The sequence below is a fragment of the Clinocottus analis genome, unplaced genomic scaffold (assembly GCF_023055335.1).
Source record: "Clinocottus analis isolate CAN_PGR_092001 unplaced genomic scaffold, fCliAna1.0.p SCAF_7, whole genome shotgun sequence".
Lineage (NCBI taxonomy): Eukaryota > Metazoa > Chordata > Actinopteri > Perciformes > Cottidae > Clinocottus > Clinocottus analis.
In genome coordinates, this window is record NW_027176229.1 from 1,893,156 (window position 1) to 1,909,138 (window position 15,983).

Genomic DNA, 15,983 nt, shown 5'->3' on the forward strand with positions numbered 1-15,983 from the left:
AGTTCCGATCCGATTCAGCGTTTACATGCAGCGTTATTCGAATTATCAATCGAATCGAATCGAGTTATCCAGGGGTGTTAATCGGATCGTAGTCGGACCACAGTTATTCGAATAAAGGTGTTTACATGAACTGGATAATTCGATTTTAGTCGGACTAAGCCAGTTATTCGAATCCATGTAACCGCACTTACAGAGAGAGAGAGAGAGAGAGAGAGAGAGAGAGAGAGAGAGAGAGAGAGAGAGAGAGAAGAGAGAGATATTTAGCAAAGCCTCTGTTGTGTCTTCATCCACTCACATCCACTCACACCATAGTTTTCTCCAGAGGGTGAACCGGAGGAGAGAAAGGCACAAAACAAGACGCATCATGTTCAGGGTGAGTATGTCTGGATATTTGAGTTTACAGCCGCTTATAACTGCAAAAACAGTTATAAGCGGTGAGTAAAGTGTCTTTGAAAGTACTTTACCCTCATCTCCCTTCTGGAGTCCTGAGCATGCAATATACTCTTGTCTGCTCGTGCAACGCTTTTGTGTTTTTATGGTAAATGAGACTCGTGGGAGCAATACATTTTCACATTAGTAGTCTGCAGAGAGACAACGCTGAGTGATTTTTCTTTTTTTTTTTAATGCAAAAAGAGTGAAAATCTGTAAACCAAATCTGTTTCGAAGCTAAACGGTCCAAAACTAGACGCACTCCTCCTCATGGACAAGAGCAGGCGCTTGTTTCTCAGGCACTTTGAACTTCATCGATCTCTTCCTGTCTGGAAAAAAAGTGACCTCAGTGAAGACTCAACACTCTTTAACCAAAAGAGTAAACACGTTTAGTTTGAGCCCAAAGACTCGTTGGTCAGGAGGAAACCTGCGCCACAAAGCTACGAAGTCATCCAGATGGAGCGGGTTACAAAACAGAGCTTGTGTTTGTTACCTCAGCCAAGGAGATTATGTTTCTGGTGGGTTTGTTTGTCCGTTTGTCGTCTTTTCTTTTTGTAAAGATACATTTCATCACTGAACTTGAGAAGCAGGGGGACAAAATCACATTAAAGTTTGGATCCAGATCACAAAGCTTCATTTATGGAAAAGGCTTTGTTTTTTAGTTTATTCTCCAGTCGGGAACCCCAACGTCGATACGCAGATGTATTGTGAGAAGCCATGCGCATGGCCCAGTTTCTTTCTAAATCTGAGAAACATTAAAAAAAATAATGATAATAATAATCTGGATTTTAAGACTTCAATATGTGAAAATAACAAATTCTAAAGTCCTCGTCTGGACAGAAGGAAACAAAAATGAAAATATACTCCATACTCCGGCTCCTGATTGCATCGGCAATGATAAATGAATGCCGTACTCATTTTTCACGCTGCCGTCAGCAGTGTGGGAGCAGGCAGGTGCGTTCAGAGGAGCGGTGGAGACCCGGCAGTGTTACCGAACAACAATATCATTAAACTGCATGAAAACACAGAGGAGCTCGCCTGGAGGGGGGAGGGGTGCTGTTGGGGGAAAGCTGTGATTAGCCTGAGCAGCTGGGAGGCTGAAGTGTGTGTGCGTGTGTGTGTGTGTCTGTGTGTGTGTGTGTGTGTGTGTGTGTTCTCGCCCCCTAATTGCAATTTTTTTAACTAATTTGCGTTCAGTTTCATTCACAGACGTCTTCATTGGTTTGACACAATGACACAACACAATGACGGAGTAGAGGGCGTTGATTCACTAAAGAATATAATAAGAAAATATTTCTCCATTTGTTATTTAAATGATTACGTAATAGGGCATTTGATGTCTCGCCGAATGAGAATATCAAAAAGATTAACAATGGATTTTATAGATATATATATGTGTATATATATACATATATATATACATATATATATATATACATATATATACACATATATATATAAAATCCTAAAACGCGTCAGATATATATACATATATATGCATATATATATATATATATATATATATATATATATATATATATATATATATATATATATATATATATATATAAATCCCTTTTACATGGTGAGGCCAGATTTAAAACCTGAACAATGTCGACAAAAGAACAGCTTTTAAACAACTTCCATCTTGAAGTATCAGCTTCTTACTCATAACTGATCTCAGAGCATCTGACTCCCTGCCTGTCTCTGTTTGTGTGTCTGTTTATTTCATGATGCATGATGTGGGGAAGTGACTATGAAACAATGAGACCAACCCGCCCCACCTCCCTCCTTTGTTCCTTGACCTCACTTTTGTCCTCCATGTGAATCTGTTCACAAGCAGCTGATACGTTAAACCTCTGTGTCATACAGTCTTTTCCTTTTTGGTGTTTTAGAATAAATCTAGAAAAGAAAAAATATTTGGGTTTCACCAATCACAGAACTGCTACCAAACTACAATCTGCACCAAATTTGCAGTTCAACTTTATGCACACGGTTCACCACTAAAGACGCAGGAACCCTGACATAAAGTCAACTGTTTACCATTTAGATGGATGGATGGATGGATGGATGGATGGATATAGATATGAAGATAGATAGATAGACAGATAGATAAATAGATAGATAGATAGACAGATAGACAGATAGATAGATAGATAGATAGATAGATAGATATGTTACAAATTGTCACTATTTTGTTATTGTTTAGCTATGGAATATACCCAGTAATATTTGTAAAATGGGACATCTGCACCAGATACCTGCTTTTCCTGCTTCTCTCCTCTGCTAGTGCACCTCTCAGCTGCTCACATACACGTCTCTGCTGCTAGTGCACGTCTCTGCTAAGGGTGCACGTCTCTGCTGCTAGTGCACGTCTCTGCTGAGGGTGTACGTCTCTGCTGCTGGTACACGTCTCTGCTGCTAGTGCACGTCTCTGCTGCTAGTACACATCGTGGGGCTTGATCGATTCTGCCCAAAGAAGACGGGTCTAATACGCAGTTTAGCCAATCACCGATTAAAGAAATAAATGAGTGATGTACAATTCATCCAATCAGCGCCGTAAAAAAGACTTCCGGAGGGGCTATTCTCATCTTGCCCAAGAGTGCGTTCCCGTGTCTCAGGGCTTGTGTCTCGTTCACTTCTCATGTGTTCCTGCCAGCTTCTCTTCTCACAGCAACATTTTAATAAGAAGACAATGGAACGTCTCAGCACGAGCGCTACTCTAGCAAGAAGACTCAACCCTAACAAGATCAAATCTCTCCTCAAAGACCCGTTTGAGAGAAGAACTTGGGGGAGAACCTCCAGGAGAAACGACTGATTCCAGATCAGCCGCCTGAACTCAGCATAAATGGAGACTGTCAAAACCTAGAAGCTAAAACATCTCAGGACTTACTGATGACCGCTTTCCAACAGAGGTTTATGTGCGCCTGGTGAGTAAAATGCTAATTATGTTACTGTTTTTTTCCATTTGCGGTCGTATTTAATCATAAACAAGCCACAGTGCTGTTTTTGCTGCTGCACCTGGGGGTGCTGGTGCTTCACGACCTCGCTTTGGCGCGGGGAGAGGTTGCTGCCGATGCAGCTGTGCTGCAATATCATGTCTGTGCAGGGTCAGTGTGGTGGTTTTGTTGATAGATTTGGACAACATGTATTTCTGTTGACACTATGGGTTGTGCTCTCCCCTTTCTGTGCTGGCTCTTGCTGGGCGCGTTTCCTCCACTGTAATGTGCTGTGACCGGCTCTAGGTCGGCTTGGAAATGCTCGAGCCGACTGTGGCACGCCGGCTCCGGTTGCGTGCTTTTGAGCGTCCATGCCCGGACCTCGCCGTTGCCCTGGGCCGTGGACAATGTGTTTGCTATACTTTTCTCCTTGCCGGGAAGGGGCACGGTCCTGGCACTGTTGACCTGGGCGCGCTGTCCTAAATGCTGCGTTGCATCGCCAGAGCGGGGATCAGTCCACATAAAGGGTGCCAGGGGTCTGTTGCGATGTCGGCAACCCACCCAACCCATCTAGAAACACGGACCGAGGAGTCTAACGCACACGCGAGTCAGAAGGATCTGAAACCCCGTTGCGCAAGAGGTGGCGCGCAAGGTGCGGCACCTGACGCGCATCACGCACCTTACTCAATGGCCAACACCACGGACCGCCACTATATATATATATATATATATATATATATATATATATATATATATATATATATATATATATATATATATAATATATATATATATATATATATATACACACAATGGAATTTACAAGTGTTGGAATAAATGTTGAATATTTAACTGCAAAGTAATGCATGATACCTCTTTTTGCATTGAATCATATTTGATGTTTGCTGAAATGAATTGGCTGGCCCTACCAAAAAAAATCCACCAGGCACCATTGAGTATAGATGAAATAACCACTAGATCTGCTTTATACTTGTTGTGGAAGTCACAAAAAAGTTGGAACATCAAACTCCATCGTGTCTGGGTTCATAATATTATCCGTAGTCCCACAACAGCACCTGAATGCAGGCCTGGACTGGAACAGAAATTCGGCCCTGGACTTTTTGATCCGGACTGGCCCACCACAATCCGCACGCAGATACTGTGCCAACTCGGTCTGTTGATGTACTGTACATATAATCGCACAAGCCCTTAATAACACTCCTATACTGCCACCACCACCACCAATATCCTCCTCCCCCTCCTGTACCACTATGGCAGCGGGAGCCTCACTTTCACTATCCGACGACATCTCCTCTTGACAGGGACCCGCTGTGCCCGCCGCAGCCAAAGCCCCGGACCCTGAGGTTACGCCACCGTTGCCGGCCACTGCAGCAGCAAACATGTTTATTATATTTCTGCTCTTAGCAGCATCAGTTGCGACTACAGGGCCTATCATAGGGCCATTGGGCCGCTGTTTTCACACCGAATGCTGCGCGAATATTCGCGTCGCGTCTACCGTGTCAGTTTACTCGCTTGACAATGCGTCTTTACATACAAAAAAAACGCTGCTGGAGAACCAGCAGCAGTTTGATTCAGCACCGGCAGGACGGCGGTGACGAGCGGAACATCCCAACGCTGATTGGCTGACGCAACTATGACTCACGCGTTTTTGCAGCCAGAGTTGGGATAATTTCAACTCGCGCGTCAACCCGAGTTCGCTCCGCGACCAGCGGGCTGTTCCAGCTGCTTCTACACCCTGCCCGCTGGAAAATACGCGTCTACGCAGCTTCAACGCGGCTGTGACTGACGCGTTTTTGCTGCCGGAGTTGGGAAATTTCAACTGGCGCGTCGACAACTGGCGCGTTGACCAGAGTTCGCCCCGAGACCAACAGGCTGTTTGTGTTGCCCGCTGCCCGCTGGAAAATACGCGTCTACGCAACTTTGACGCAGCTGTGCATTGACTTTGCATGTAGACTCGACGCACGTCGAAATCTTGATGCGTTTGGTGTGAACACACCATTAGTTAGCAGGTGTTGGCGCCGGTATCATTACCCAGAATCAGAGCTTTGTACTTTGAGGCCTGTTCGTCCAAACCAAGTGAGAATAAAAGGTGTTTCAGAGAAACAAACTCGGAAGTGTGAGAGGCGTTGATTCACATTTTGTGTGTGTTTGTTTGTCTGTGTGTGTGTGTGGGTTTGTAGCCTAACAGGCAAGTATCGGCATCACAACTAATAAGTCTCAGGCAAAGCGGGTTGCAATTCAAACACACTCTCCAGCAAACAAACACACACACACACACACACACACAGAGGCATACATTAATTCTCCCTCTTAGACTCCTCATACACAATCACACTCCCACACACACATCCCCCACTGGCCCTCTTGTGTTGATCTGGAGGGGAACACTGCGCCCACCCGTCTGCCTGAGTCCGTGCTGGACGGAAAGACAACGTGTGTTGGCACATCGACTCTGACAACCAAACATTTTGATGCTTGATGCTCATTGTTTTAAGTACACTGCAAAAATTCAGCTTCCAAAAACATGAAAAAAGTAATAAAATGAGGGAAATATTACTTGAAATAAGACAAATTATCTGCCAACAGAACAGGAAAATTTGACTTGCCAAGACTTCTTGAAACAAGTGAAATGCTCTAAAATTAAAACTGCCTGATGAGAAGAAATATCTTGTCAATCAAAAAACAAGCGTATAATGCCTTGATTTAAGATATTTCATCCTACTTAGATTTAAGTTTTTGCAGTGTAAATGCAATCCAGACGAGCTTGATAGCTTGTCTGGATGTCTCGCTCGCACAACATGTGATGCATGTGTGTAATGAGCTGGTAACATGTAAAGTACTTGAAATACTCTTCAGCTCAGATATTAGATAAACCTGGAAAACAAGTGAAATGGTTGTGAAAACAAGCGCCCACCGGTCTGTGCTGGACGGAGAGACGTTACCGCCCACACAAAGAAACGCGGAAGACAGGACCAGATTACATAATTTGGAGGCTTTATGTAACTGCAAGGGCGAGTCGGTCAGCTGGAACAAGCCTTTTTTGGAGCTCTTTTCTCTCTACGACTGTCTCGCTATTTCCTTTCACGAGAAGATGGATGGATGAACGGGTGGATAGATGGATGGTTGTGTGCCACTGGCGATGCCCCAAAGTAGTACCTTCGTGACAAAGCACAGCACAGATGGCGGCGCAGGGCTGGCCGGCGTTCAGGGTACCTAATGGCATGCCACGACAGGTCCAGATGGACTCAGGCTCCCGGTTTTTATTTCTGGCCTTTTGAATAGATGGTGGATGAACACTGAGGCGGACAGAGGAGTAAAGAAATTAAGTGGGACATTTGTGAGGAGGTGGGGCAGAGGGACAACAGCCTGCATACGATGTGAGAAGAGGAAAAGAAAAGATAGAGGGCTGGAGTAAGAGAGGGAGTGTGAAAAAACAACAAGATAAACAAATAAATCAAGCCAACTTTCCATCTGCCCACTTTTAGTGTTTCGCTCTCACAGAAACCCACCAGCTGCACTAACCTCTCAAGTCACACTCATAATGTCTGAAGCAGAATCATCTGACTCCAGATAACTTTAATGCAAAGGGAATATGACACACAGCAGGACGACTAACCCTAACCTTAGCTGAGAGGGAGGAGGGTGTTCCCTTCTTTGGCACCTCAAAGGACCCAAGGTTTAAAAGGTTTCTTTACCCTCCAGTCGTCTGGAGGAGGAAAACCAAAGCTCCCTCATGACCGTTCACAGGGTCACTTCACATTCCGATACACACTTTTCCTCGCAATTAGCGTCTCATCTCTTGCACAATATTGAGTTTACGTTCTAAAAATGCAACACACATTTTGGAAGTTGATGCCACCGCTCAAGGTCGACATCATCATGTATCGATAGAATGAATAGGACATGAGCCACTTTTATGTTAAGTAGCAAAGCAGGAAGTACTGTGTGTGTGTGTGTGTGTGTGTGTGTGTGTGTGTGTGTGTGTGTGTGTGTGTGTGTGTGTGCGTGTGTGTGTAGGGGGGTCAAGAAGCTTTTCCACCAGTAAGTGCCCACTTCATTGAAATATTCAATAAAATATGGGTTCGCAAGAGCCTAAAGGTGGGTCGTTTATTACTTAATCTTGAGGCTTGTTTTAAAAAATGTACATATTTTGCTAACATTTAGCACATAATTTAGTGTGAAGGGACTGCACACAGCAGACCTGATGCCGCGTCCAGCACAGACGTAGTTTACAGGATTCAGCTTGTGTTTTCCCCTTAGGGGAATCCAATTTGCACAAAGCATCCTGTATATTGTTTGTTTGTTACAGCGAGTTTGCCGCGGGGCGAACAGAGCGTTAGACGCGACAGCTTGTCACGCGAGTTGAAATTTCCCAACTCCGGCGTGTGAGTCATAGTTGCGTCAGCCAATCGGCGTTGAGATGTTCCGCTCGTCACCGCCGTCCTGTTGTTGAATCAAACTTCTGCCAATGATAGCGATGATAGCGGCCGTCATTCAGACGCTGTTGTGTTACTATGGATGATATTATGAACCCAGACACGATGGAGTTTGATGTTCTGACGTATGTGGAATTTACACAAGTATAAAGCAGAACTCGTGGTTATTTCCATGGTGGGTGACGGCTGGTCACCGTTGTAGTAAGCTAGAGACAGTTCCTGGAGTCTGTGCTGTGCGGCTACAAATGGTTTTTATGAACCCAAACAGGAGGGCGTTTGAAATTCCCACGTTTTTGTGACTTCCACAACAAGTATAAAGCAGTGCTTATTTCTTCCATAGTTTATAGTAAAAGATCGTTTTTTTCCCTGGGAGAAGCTACAGAGATAAGCCTATACAGAGCATATACAGCATATACAGAGATACAGAGTTTGGTGTGAACACCCTTTTTTCGTTGCGCGACACAACTGACACGGTAGACGCAACGTGAAAAATTTTGACGCGTTCAGTGTAAACACAGCATAACTGTGAAGACTCTGCGTTGCCACATCAGCTGTGAGGTCCGGTGCATGGACGTCTGATTCCAACGCGACGCACACAGCGGCTTGAAGGCTGTTGCACATCTCAAACTTATCACTCTCACTCCGCGTGGTCGCTGGATCCTGGTTTTTCACAAAGTAGACCACGTGGAATGAGCTATGAATTATGAAGCTTCAGTGTAGTATTCCTGGCAGATGAGGCGTAACTAGTACACACTCAGAGATGGGCAGTATTTCTGTTACTTTTATTTAAAATACGTATTTCAAAAAAAAAAAGCGTATTATTGTATAGAGGGAGATTGGGAGCTTGTATGTTCATGATAACCTTATCAAGAGACATCTGAACATCTAATCTTTGTATTACAAGTTATGCTGTATCGTCTCTTTGTGAATGTCATAATGCCATATCAATTACTGACAGACAATATAGTTCACAGTTAGCCCGACTATGACAGTAGATGTCCATTTGTTAAAAATAAAAAAATGGTTTGCGTAGCATAATCAATCAAGCTGTTGTCTTTAATAAGCTTTGGTTAGTTACACTGACATTCTGTGACTGTTCTTCCTTTTTTGTGGGGTTCACCAGAGCTTTGTGTACATTATAAAATATATAGCCTAAACCTGAATGCTCTGCGATAAAAAAAAGTATTTCCTGTAATTTAAATACAAAATACATGTATTGTATTTTGTTAAAATTTCTTGCATCAGTATTTTGTATTTTATTTTGATACATTTATTCGAGGGGTATTTTGTATTTTTCTATCAAAATACATTTCGATGTATTTTTCACATCTCTGTACACACTCCAACCCGGAGAACTGGGGTTTTTGAGGTGTAATGCGTTGTCAGTCTCAGCAGAACAGGCTGTACTGTAGCACCGTGTACCGACTGGACCGCAACGTGCTGCCTCCTCACCCTTCGTGTCCTGTTGGACTCTGTGTGTGTGTGTGTGTGTGTGTGTGTGTGTGTGTGTGTGTATGTGTGCGTGTGTGTGTATCCCATATGCACTCAAGGTGTTCCCAGCCCGTGTGGGTCAGTGATGTCAGATTTTGTGACATGAAAAAGAAACTTAGCTCGCTAACCACTGACAACAACTAGACCCGATTACAGTTTTTAGAGGATGAGGACATACAGAGGTGTTGTCCTTTTGTCAAAACCCGGGAAACAAATACAAGTAAAATTGTTGTGAGAACAAAGAGCGTTGGAGCCTCGGCGTGATGCTGAAATAGAATGATGGTCGCCTTTGCTTCTAGAACTTGTGCAGAAAGTTGTATTTCAAACATTTAGAAAGTAATTTTTCAAACTAAACAGTTTTCCATCTTTTGCGTTCGTAATTTTCTTTCAAACTGTCTACTTTTTTACAAAAGCCTTCACACAAACGGTGCACGTTTCAGACAAACTGGCGGACTGTCGAGTCAGAAAACAGTACGGGTGACTTCATGGATGCCTGTTTGGAGCCGGCGTCAGCTTCGCAGCAGCTCCAAGAAGAGAAGGTTTGATTTATGGCTCAATGCGGTGACATGACACAGCGTAGGAGAGGAGACAAAGACGGGAGAAAAACAAACTGTAAACTAACACACAAACACCTGCAAACAGCATCAGCTGTTGAGTATTTGTGCTTCACACAAAGCTAGTTTTGTTATTTTTCCTCCTTTTTTTTTAGGAGGAGTGTTTTACCCCAAATAGCCAGCTGAAATTTGCCCAGTTTTTAGTTTTTTTCTTCACTTGGAACAAAAACCCACACCTCGTCGAACATGGCTTGGTTTTGTTTGTGTGAATTCCTCATATCCACTCTGCACGCTGGCACGCGTCCAAACAAACAAGCAAAAGGCCGCCATGAAAGTTCCACCGAAACTGGCTCAGCGCAGATGCACTATTGTTTTTGCGACTCTGTGGGAAGCAACTGCAAGAGGCAAAAACCAGTTTTAAAAAACAGAAACCAACAACGCGAATGCAAGAGTACAAAAGATGAGTTAGGAGCAACTGGCATCATTTTCAAGGCTGCTGGAGAAGCTTTCGAGTTGGCGAAAAACACACATTTCCTTTACGAATCGGAGCAGAAAAAAGGAGGTAAATACATTGTTTAAGTTTGGCTTAAATATCAGGAGGTCGCCGTCTATTCTGTGTGTATCTACATGTGTGTCAGCGTCCGCTCTCTCCCTCAATAAAACATTATTTCTTTCTGGTATTTCAGCCACACTCTACAGACCTTCTGGTGAACTCCCGCTTCCTGTGTCTGCATAAACTCACAAGCACACTTAATCTGAGATGCAGTCGTGTTAATGCTGTGCAGCATCGTCGAACAAAGAAACTGTAACATCTCATCTTTGCTGATAAAAACGGAAGAGTTTTCATTAAAATCTCACACAAAAATAGCACCTTTCTAAAAAGAATAAGTAATGGACAACAATATAAGGACAACAAGTTGTGGATCAGGTGAGCTTTTTGGAAGAGACGTTTCAATCCCAATAACAACATCTGAACTGGCGAGTACCAGTTCAAAACCAATTATTGCCAAATTGAGTAATGACTGCTGCAGGACTGTGCTTCTATGTGTGGATTATTTTCACAGCATTTCTAAACTAAAATGTAACTTTCATCAAAAGACAATGCTTTTGTCGTAGGAGAGGGTCAAGGGGACTACGAGGAGATGTTCTCTGCAGGAGGTTAATCCCGGGTAAATTACATAAGCGTCAACCGGAGAGCTTAAAAGAAACAACAGAGAGAGGATGATCATTGTGGATTACTCAAAGACCACAATCTGCCTCTGCACATAGAGAACTCTGTCAGCGTTGGACACGGTTTTAATTTAAAGAAACAAACGCAGAGTATCACAACCAAAGCAGTACTTGCGTCCTTGTGGGGCGAGTTGGTGCAAAAGGATAAGAGAACAGAGGAGTTTCTTGACATTGTGAGAGGGTCTGATGTGCACATCAATGAGGTTCTTGCTCTTCCTGGCTGTTTCACCCCAGCGCTGCTCAGACAGACGATGAGGAGCTCAAGGTTCCATGCCAGCAAATTGACTTCCAAAATGGGTTTTTCTCCATCTGTCTCTTCTATGAGGGATTTATTTATTTTTTTTAATCATAGTTACGAATCATGGTGATACGATATGTATATATTAATGTGTCATAATGAAGATATAAGACAAAGCCATATATTGACTTTCTCTACCTGCAGGGATAAAAACAAAGAAAGAGAAAAAAGGTTTTGATCCTAAAGAGAAGTGAGCTGAACTATCTTATGGAAAAGTGAACAAAGGCTTTTATGAGGTGAGGTATTCCTGTCATTACAAAGATGTCTTATGTACAAAACCAAAAGCCTTGAGTTTGTTGTTCCGGGTGTCGCCATCTTGGAATGTGGTTGTCGCCATATTAGCTGTTTGCAGCCAGCGCACTGAAGTGACCATATTAGGTGACATAGAAACGGCGTGCACGTCTCTGATTCAGGTCACATGACAAACAGGAAAAAACAAAATAGGACTATACATTAAACACTGTTAAAAGAAGATAAAATCCCATCATTTCACAATAGTGAGACACCAATATTCCTCTGGAAAGACGACGTAATAAATGGACAGTTTTACACGGTGAAGCACGCACTACTATCCAAAGATGCCGTAAACTCGAACTGAAGATCTGGATTTTTTTTCTTTCTGCTGTATTTGTTATATTTTTCCATCGCTCCTCATCTTCTCTTCTTCACTCGCCCGGGAACTGTGTCCTGACAAGCCTCCTCGCAGGAGGCTTCTGCCTCTCTGCAGGGAGAATAATTATCCTCATCTTCCTTCGCTCCCCGTGCCCTCTCTCATGCCCGTGGCGATGTGTGTAAATGAGTTGCTTCCTTCTTTATGCGAGTGGGTTTCTCTGCCAGAAAAGCGCTTGCCTCCGCCTGCACGAGTTCAGCTCCTGTGTTCTGTAAAGTAGTCGCACGTCGACGTGTCCCAGATTTCAAGTTCTCCTCAATGTCATCCTCAAAGAAAACCAATAGCTCTCAGAAGTCATCAAGACGGTGAAAAAGTAGCCAGGAAGTTAGAGGAGACTGCAGCTGAACTGACAAGATCTGCTGCAGAAATGGGGAACTTTTTTTTGTTCTTGTTCTTTGAGCAGCATTTGGAAATCCAACAAGAAAAAAAAAATCCACAAACATTGTTTTGAAATAGAAAATAATTGTCTAACTTTTACGGATCAATACATTTAAATATTTTTTAGCTAAACTTACGTTATTTTTGGAGTGAAGGACTATGGGAAGGTTGTTTGAGCAAACAGCTGTAATGAGCCTGAAGAGTGGAAAACATTGGCACTGAACTGGTGGGAAAGAAGCAATTTCTTCCTTGAGTTCATAAAAGAAATATCCAAAAATCTATAGTAACTGCAGAAAAGGGTAGAGTCTGGAGAAAAATATTCAAGTTTCTTGTAAGTTTTTTTTTTGTTGCAGTTTTACATCCATGTTTTCACTTCATTCATTTATCATTTGTGTGACATTGTCATAACTATTATGTAGATTCTTGTGCACAAAAAAAAAGTGACCTTTGACCACCGAATATTACTCACTTCGCCCTCGAGGCCACCAAAGTCTAATCGGCCTCGAGTCCCAAGAGGCCGTTTGTGCCATATTTTAAATTTATCGTTCAGAGGGTTCAACTGATGAAGCACTGACGTGATATTTTGACTGCAAGCCCAATTATTTTAGCAACATTTGCCATCGATGTCAAATACATGCAAGGTTTTTTCAAACAACAAATTGTCTTGATGCCAACATACTTCGACACACCATCAAAAATTGATCTCATATTTTTGATTCTCATAAACCGTCCTTCAGTCAATTAAGTCACCTTGTTTCTCCTCATTGCATGTTTCAAAGTTTCATGTAAAACATGTCCTTACTGTTTAAAATCCAGACAGTCGACCCTTATCCAACTCACTCCACAGACAGACAGAATGGGGTTACAGGATGCACGTATGTATATATACAGAAAAAAATATATCACTTCAACTGCTGCAAGATTATTAAAAATACAGTTTCAGACCTTGAAGCCTCTTCCTCTCAAAAGCACCGCTGACTTCAATTGCTTTGCATTTTTAAAATGTAAAAGAAGCTTTTGACAGAGTTTCACTTCATCCGTCAGCACTATAAAGGATCATCTTTTTTTATTGACGACTCTTATCCACTACGTCTTCTTTATTGGTCCAGTTGTCTGTCGGTACGCTGTCTGCGCAGTAGCAGGTAACATATTCAGCCCTCCTAGCTTTGATCAGAATCCATCAGCATGTGAGGGAGACCAAATTTCTGAAAAGCGTGATTTCAAAAAAATAAAATTGCCAAAATTACACCATATGTATAAGAAAAGCTGTAAAAACATCAGATATTTATCAAAATTAAGCTTAAAGTTTTCATATTTCTTCAAAATCACTTTTGCCAAAAAATGAACTATTGGACCCATCCATCCATCCATTATCTTAACCGCTTATCCTCATTAGGGTCGTGGGGCGCTGGAGCTGATCCCAGCTGTCAAGGGGCGAAAGCAGGGTACACCCTGGACAAGTCGCCAGTTCATCACAGGTCAGGGACTATTGGACCCAACAAATCCTATAAAACATGAAACCATGCTTCTGGTAAAAGCCTGAATGACTAAAATATGACAATACACTGTGAAACTGATTAAGGCTTCAATAGACTATTATAGATATTTGGAGATTAAGAATGTAAATTTAGCCAAAAAAGAAGAGCATTTAGCTTTCTTTCGGAGGTTGGGTCAGACAACTCTCCTCTTGATTCACAAGGGTATCCACCCCGTGAGTCAGTCAGAAGGCTTCCTCCCCTTCCCACCCTCCCCTTAGATATGCTGCTATAGGTCGAGACTGCTGGGGCATCTTAGGATCCACTGAGCTCCTCCTCTCCTCTTCTTTTTTCTCTTCTTTTTCTTCTCTCCTTCTGGATAAATTATTGTCTTTCAATGCACATGACTAACTCTACTCCTTTCCGGGAGCCTTTGTGCTTCCTTGCCTCAAGTTTCCATGGACCGTGGCTGTCTGGAGCTGGACCTGTCCGCCTGATCCGATGTGAGGTCCTGGGACAGGGTTGTTCTGTGTACAGATTATAAAGCCCTCCGAGGAAAATCTTGTATTTGTGATTTTGGGCTATACAAAATACACTGAATTGAATTGAATCAATAGAATACTCATACATATACATCCACTTCCCCTGAACTAGACTCATCATATACTAAACATCACACGGGGATGCAGCTGTGATCGGCTGTGATCGTGGAATGATTGTGCTTACAGCCGACAGCGTGAGGTTTAAAAACGTGCTCTCTGCAGATCAAATGCCGGCCGTCGCCCCATGGGCATCGAAGGCTGCAGCTTAACTATTTTTTTTTAAAAAGCTAGCACAGTAAGGAAGCATGAACATGTAGTGTGAGTCTGTGTGGAAAACACACTTGTATACTTCCACTGACGGGACCCTGAAGTCAGAGGAGAAGGCGGACTGGGGACGGGAAGGACCTGCCAGGAAAATCTAAATGGGGAGAGAAAATGAAGAAATCCTCTTCACTCCCCTCAGCGCTGCTGTTAAGTCGCCCTTCAGCTTGGTACTAAATATTTGCCTGCTGCAGCTTTAGTAATTGTACCGAGCAGATTCCAGCTGCGAGTGCAGTCAGAAACGTTTCATTTGGGGATGATGTTGCAGAACAAGCACATATGTATATGCTCACATAAGTCCTGATCATTACATAACATGAAACTATAGCTACTTCTTTTATTGCTGATTGACTAAAACACAACGCTGATGAAAGCTGTTTTTATTTTTTTTAATTTTATTGCGGCGCTATTATTTTTTACTGTTGAAAAAAATGTACCGCCACAGGGCGGACATTTCTGGCTGATTGAAATGAGATAAGTGTAGGTAGCGGATATGAGCAGAAAAAATACGTCCAAATGTTTAAAGCACGCCAATTAGGTAGAGCTGTGGTCTGTCAGTGTCGCCGCGTCTCCTCCAATCATCCGGCCATATTTGTTCACGTCGTTATCTTTGAGCATTCAGTTGTTTTTTTTCTCATAAAAAGTGACCTTCACTCGTCGCTCTCAATGGCCCTTCAGCTCTTCCCAATTGTTTCACTCCAAACAACCAGAAATGATATTCTGACATTCGCACAACCCAAATCAAACGCTATCTGAAGATGTGAGGAGGAGGAGGAGGTGGAGGACGAGGAAGAGGGTCTGAGGAAGAAGAGCCATCAAAGGGCCCATTTACATAAGCAAAACCTTGAACCTGCACAGCAATGAGCTAGATGACATGTTTGCATGTCAAAGTGCATGATGGATGGTTGTCTGGCAGATATCACTCTCAGCAGTGTAGTATTTTACAGTTCATGTCTGTTATTCAAAACAATTTGATCTTTACCCGCAATGGACTTCTAATTTAAGACAAAAGGATTACAACAGAAAAAGACAGTAAAAAGAAAACAGTACAGAATCCACAATAACTGTTGTATGTTATATATACAGACAGAATAACTGTTGTAAGCTCAGATGGCGCCCAACCAACACATTCTCACTTCCTGTTAGCGACACTGGGTTAAGGTCTTGTGTTTTAAATGATGAGACTCTGTCTGTTAAAT

General features: G+C 42.8%; 1 protein-coding gene and 1 long non-coding RNA gene across 2 annotated transcripts in view; one reads left to right on the forward strand and one right to left on the reverse strand.

Annotated features, from left to right (window-relative positions):
• The window catches only part of rasgef1ba (RasGEF domain family, member 1Ba), a 79,653-nt gene that overhangs the window by 42,400 nt on the left and 21,270 nt on the right, over positions 1 to 15,983 (reverse strand). The window lies entirely within an intron of this gene.
• Positions 9,933 to 10,740, forward strand: LOC137804901 (uncharacterized). The gene is made up of 2 exons (XR_011080184.1): positions 9,933 to 10,432; positions 10,557 to 10,740. It is a non-coding gene; the product is annotated as an uncharacterized lncRNA (long non-coding RNA).